Source organism: Lupinus angustifolius, chromosome LG19 (assembly GCF_001865875.1).
Source record: "Lupinus angustifolius cultivar Tanjil chromosome LG19, LupAngTanjil_v1.0, whole genome shotgun sequence".
Lineage (NCBI taxonomy): Eukaryota > Viridiplantae > Streptophyta > Magnoliopsida > Fabales > Fabaceae > Lupinus > Lupinus angustifolius.
In genome coordinates this window covers 7,924,109-7,930,647 of record NC_032027.1, presented here as the reverse complement: position 1 = coordinate 7,930,647, position 6,539 = coordinate 7,924,109, and the positions used below count along the sequence as shown (strand labels likewise).

General features: G+C 35.4%; 1 long non-coding RNA gene across 1 annotated transcript in view; it reads right to left on the bottom strand.

Moving 5' to 3' along the window:
• LOC109334456 overlaps window positions 1-6,539 on the bottom strand; it is a 17,669-nt gene that overhangs the window by 8,929 nt on the left and 2,201 nt on the right. Inside the window, exon 2 of the long non-coding RNA XR_002106099.1 lies at window positions 6,022-6,024. This is a non-coding gene — a long non-coding RNA (uncharacterized LOC109334456). The remainder of the gene's footprint in view (window positions 1-6,021; window positions 6,025-6,539) is intronic.

The window sequence follows — 6,539 nt, the reverse complement described above, 5'->3', positions numbered from 1 at the left end:
CAAACACAAAAACCACCCAGATCTTTGACTATACCTCCTCACGAGCAAGACACCTCTTCACCGAAGAAATCATTTCCTCACCACACCCTAATCATCTAACCCGCCCAAGTAACACCGACCAATATGACGGGACCACTAACCCACAACACCACTTAAACGTCTTTGAGGCCTCTATGCTTTTCCATGGAACGATTGACCCTAACATGGTTTACACGGCTGGCACCAAATAGTATTGATCAATGGACAACTCACCTCCAAGACTATCACTGTCTTGTATCCTTGGCCACATCTTCTTTAAAAAACTCCAACATTAAGTACATTATAAGTGATTACTTGTCCTATAAGACACCTTCATCTAAACACAAACATTTAATCCTAAACATTAATTCCCATACTGAACCTTCATCATTTGTAGAAGCTTTGCAACATGATTCCTGGAAAAAGGCCATTGACAATGAACTCAAAGCCCATGTGGATAATAACACTTGGATATTCACTAAGCTCCTTGATAAAAAAAAGAGCTATTGGTTGTAAATGGATTTTTAAAATTAAGCACAACTCTGATGGGACTATAGACAAATATAAGTCTAGATTGTTGCAAAAGGCTATAATCAAACTGCTGGTCTTGATCATTTTGAAACTTTTAGCCATGTTGTAAAAATGACCACCATTAGAATTTTATTAGCCTTGATTAACATCAACAAATGGCACATCCATCAAATGGATGATAATACGTGAAAGGATTCAAGAAGGAGTTGTTCATCTTATGCCAATTTCTACTAAAAATCAACTTATGCCATTTCATTCGTGAAAGGGTTCAAGAATGAGTTGTTCATCTTATGCCCATTTCTACTAAAAATCAACTTGTTGATTGTCTTACAAAAGCTTCGCCCGATGTTCCTTTTCACCATCTGATATCCAAGCTGGGAATGTGCAATATCCATCTCCCAGCTTGCAGGGGGTGATAAAAGAGTATAGTTTCTCATCAATCACTAAAGGAAAAGAAAGTGCAAAAGAAAAAGAAGAATTTCAAGAATTGAATTAGAACTTTCTAGTTTTAGTAAGTGTTAGTTAGTTCAATTATCTTATGGTTTCTGTTTATAGAAACTAATAGTTTTTTCTGTTTAGTTAGTTTCTACTTCTCTTGTTATATAATATCTTGCATCTGTAATTCAATCATTCATTCAATAATAAAATTGATGATGTATTATTCAGAAAAGATCTCCAGTCTTCATCTTCTTTGGTGAGTTCTTATTCTTCTTCACATTTTGTTTCCTCTCTTATCTATTTACTCACTTTCATGGATGTCATCTTCTTAGATGGTATTAGAGCTTAAATAAGAAGCTCTGTTGCGCATTCCATCTCTTTAGGCTCTTTCTCTTTCTCATCGTTCTTTTCTTCCCTTCTTTAATGGATACTAATCCCTTATCAAATCCATCTAGTCCTTTCTTCATATACCCTAACGAAAATCCAGGAGCAACATTAGTGCTTGTCCCTCTAACTGAGGGAAACTACCATTCTTGGTCTAGAGCCATGTGGAGAGCCCTAAAAACCAAATACAAGTTAGAATTTATTGATGGACGATTACCTAAACCTTTACCCCATGAACCTCTCTTTGATGTTTGGGACAGATGCAACACATTTGTGGTATCTTGGATAAGCCAATCTTTGTATTCTTCCATTGCTCAATCTGTCCTCTGGCTTGAGACAACTTATGAAATCTAGAGTGATCTCAAAGAGAGATTCTACCAAGGGGATGTATTCAGAATTGATGAACTACAAGAGGAACTTTACAACATTAAACAAGGTAATATTTCAATCAATGCATATCACACTCAATTAAAGAGTGTGTAGGAAGAACTTGACAAGTTCAGACCTATACCAAATTGTTTGTGTGAAATCAAATGCCGCTGCACTTTGATCCTAATAATTAGATGATATAGAGAGAATGATTATGTTATTAGGTTTTAAAGGGGTTAAATGAGAAATATTCCCCTTTGAGATCCCAAATTATGCTCATGGAAGCATAAACAAAGCCTATGCTCTCCTCACATAACAAGAAAGACAAATAGCAATTTCTTTTGAAGAACCCAAGATTCTTGTCAACAACATAGAAGATCCTAATAGTAGAGGAAGGGGAAAAGAAGAAGTTTTAGAAGTTTTAATCCTAGTTCTTCAGGAATGGGAAGAACCAATTTTAGCAGAGGAAACAGTTCCAAGTTTTGCCGTATTGCAATAGGATGTGACACATAGTTGATGTGTATTATAGGAAACATAGTTTTTCCCCAAGATCTACACCTGGTACTTGAAAAATTAATAGCCTATTAGTTGGTGAAAATGATGGTGATGAGAAGAGTCAACATAACATTGACAAGATGCAAGAAGAGTCAGGTAATTCTCATTCCATGCCATTCACAATAGATCAACAACAAGCTATCTTGAACATTATGAAGCAAAACATACAGTAGCCACTTCACACCACTAATCAAATGAGCATAAACCCTTTAGGTAACTATCAAAATCCATTTTGTTTTGTAAAATCAAAAGATTGGATTTTTGACACTGGAGCCACTGATCATGTGTGCTACTCAATGTTAGAATTCCAATCTTTTAGACAAATACAACCTATTAATGTAAAGCTGCCTGATGGGAGGATTGTCCTAACTTCATTTTCAGGAACTGTCTTATTTTCCAATCATATGTATCTATCTAATGATCTCTATATACCTAGTTTCAACTTCAACATAATATATGTTTCTAAACTCACTGCTGCTCTTGATTGCAAATTAATCTTTTTAAAGCACAAATGCTTAAGTCAGGAGCAGAATACCTTGAAGATGATTGGCGCAGCTGAAATTAGGATGAGACTATATGCTGTTAATAATTCTAGCTTGACAATTGGCACACCTACTTGTCTAAATCACTTTAATAGCTACTATAATGATGTATGGCATAAGAGGTTAGACCATTTATCTCATGTCTAACTAGTAACCATGAATAAACAGTTTCCTTTTATACAATCAAAAGCTAATAAAGATCCTTGTGATGTATGTTACTTTGCTAAACATAAAAGGTTGCCTTTTCAGTCTAGTGTATCTGAATCCTTAAGTTTGTTTGATATAATTCATGTTGATATATGGGGACCCCTGTCCATCCCCTCTATATTAGGACATAGATATTTTAAAAACATTGTAGATGATAAATCTAGATACATATGGATCCATCTTATGAAACTGAAATCTGAATCCTCAACTCTATTAAAAGACTTTATTAGTTTTGTGGAAAATCAGTTTGACATCAAAGTTAAACGTGTAAGAACCGATAATGGTCTTGAGTTTAAATTGAATCAATTCTATACTTCTAAGGGTATTATTCACCAAATCACTTGTGTTGAAACTCCTCAACAGAATGGTATAGTTGAGAGGAAGCATCAACACATATTAGTTGTAGCTAGATCCTTGCTTTTCCAATCTTTTCTTCCAAAATGTTTTTGGAATTATGTTGTATGTCATGTTGTTTACTTGATTAATAGGCAGCCTAGTGTCTATTTGTCTCATAAATCACCATATCAAATTTTGTTTAAACATGATCCTAATCTCATGATTCTTAAAGTTTTTGGATGTTTATGCTTTGCATCTACTCTTGCTGGTCATAGAAAGAAACTTGATCCAAGGTCTAGGAAGTGTGTTTTTATTGGATTTAGAGCAGGTACAAAAGGATACAAAGTCTTTGATTTGAAAAAAAAGAGAAACCTTTATGTCTAGAAATGTGAGTTTTTATGAAAACTCTCTTCCCTTCTACATTGAACATATTTCTGATAAAGACCAAGGTAATCCTGCATTGCCTACAAATTCTTTTAGTGATAATGACCATTTTCTTGACTACCCTACTCACATAACAACCAATGAACAGGACATAACACGGGAAGTTCAAGATGAGCCTATCTTAGAGAATGAACCTACTCGTGTTATTCAGGATACCACAAACCTTAGAAGATCCACAAGAATTAGAGGTCCTCCCTCTCACCTCCAAGACTATCATTGTCTTGTATCCTTGGCCACATCTCCTTTAAACAACCCCAACCCTAACACTCAATACCCTATAAGTGATTACTTGTCCTATAAGAAATTTTCATCTAAACACAAACATTTAATCCTAAACATTAATTCCCATACTGAACCTTCATCATTTGCAGAAGCTTTGCAACATGATTCCTGGAAAAAGGCCATTGACAATTAACTCAAAGCCCTTGTGGATAATAACACTTCGATATTCATTAAGCTCCCTAATAACAAAAGAGCTATTGGTTTTAAATAGATTTTTAAAATTAAGCACAACTCTGATGGGCTAGATTGGTTGCAAAAGGCTATAATCAAACTACTGGTCTTGATTTTATTTGAAACTTTTAGCCCTGTTGTAAAAATGACCACCATTAGAATTTTATCAGCCTCGACTGCCATCAACAAATGGCACATCCATCAAATGGATGTTAATACAACTTTCTTGCATGGAGATATGTTGGAAGAGGTTTACATGAAACCTCCACCGGGTTTGTTCCTATTCCATCTTTGGTTGTAAATTGCAGAAATCTCTTTATGGATTAAAGGACGCCAGTAGACAATGGAATACAAAGCTCATTGTTGTCCTCACTGAATTCGGGTATTCTCAATCCAAAGTTGATTATTCATTGTTCACTAAACCCACTAATGATACTTTTAATGCAGTGCTTGTTTATGTTGTATGACTTAATTGTAGCATGAAATGACATGACAAAAATCAACCTGCTGAAGTCACTTCACAATAAGGAATTCAACATCAAAGATCTAGGAGAATTGAGATACTTCCTTGGAATGGAGGTAGCTAGAGGAACATCAAGAATCAACTTATGCCAAAGAAAATACACTTTGGACCTACTACAAGAGATTGGACTCCTTGGTACTAAGCCATCTGCTGTCCCTATGGACCCTAATGTCAAACTGTTTGGAAAATGTGGAGAACTACTGAAGGATCCTACCAAATACATAAGATTAGTTGGAAAGCTAATCTATCTAACTCACACAAGGCCATATATAGCTTTTTCAGTTGGTCATCTAAGTCAGTTTCTGGCTAATCTAACTGATACTCATTATCAGGTAGCATTAAGAGTGGTCAAGTATCTCAAAAATGCTTCTGGTAAAGGCCTCTTCTTTTCTTCTCATAACTTCCCAAAAGTCACAGGATTCAGTGACTCTGATTGAGGTTCTTGTGTTGACACAAGAAGATCTATTAATTGTTTCTGTTTTTCATAGGAGACTCCTTAATCTCATGGAAAAGCAAAAGGCAAAAGACAGTATCAAGATCATCTGCAGCAGCTGAATATCGTGCCTTATCTTTGGCTGGATGTGAGGCTAGATGGTTGAGTTTTATCCTTCTTGATCTACAAGTTACCAATATCACTCCCATCATCATCTACTGCGACAACTAGTCTGCACTCTACATTGCAGCAAACTCAGTTTTCCATGAGAGAATCAAACATATCGAGATCGATTGCCATTTCATTCGTGAAAGGATTCAAGAATGAGTTGTTCATCTTATGCCAATTTCTACTAAAAATCAACTTGCTGATTGTCTTACAAAAGCTTCGCCCAATGTTCCTTTTCACCATCTGATATCCAAGCTGGGAATGTGCATTATCCACCTCCTAGCTTGCAGGGGATGATAAAAGAGTCTAGTTTCTCATCAATCACTAAAGGAAAAGAAAGTGCTAAAGAAAAAGAAGAATTTCAAGAATTGAATTAGAACTTTCTAGTTTTAGTAAGTGTTAGTTAGTTCAATTATCTTCTGGTTTCTGTTTATAGAAACTGTTAGTCTTTTGTTTTCTTAGTTTCCTACTTCTCTTGTTATATAATAGTTTGCATCTGTAATTCAATCATTCATTCAATAAGAAAATTGATGAGATATTATTCAGAAAATATCTTCATTCTTCATCTTCTTTGGTGAGTTCTTTTTTTTCACCTTTTGTTTCCTCTCTTCTTTGTTTACTCACTTTCATGGATGCCATCTTCTAAGACGTCGGGTTATTATGCATTGGTCTAGTGGTGTAAATTCACACTGCATCTTTAGATAGACTAGAAGGTTGGGAGGAGTAACCACACATTATGAAATGAATTAGTTCATTACCCATAGATTGATTGGGGGTAAGTGTCAAAAGTATACACTTTTCACCATCATTTTATGGCACTTATCTTAAGCATAATTGAGAAAAACCAACTTAAAACAATACTTTTTGTATAAAATATCACAATTTGGTATATTTATATTTGTATTGCCTTTTTATGTATTTTGTAGGAAATAAAATGAAGAAAAGAAGAGAAAAGATTCATGGTCAAAATGCAACAAAAGTCAAGAAAATCAAGGTGCTCAACCAGGCAGCTGAGCGTGGAACAAGCCCCGCTGAGCTGATTTGGCCACCTGCCTTACCTGGCAACCTACCTGACCTAGACCAAACTGCTCAACCAGGCAGCTGAGCAGACCTGCTTAGCCGCTCAGCCTAGCACCAG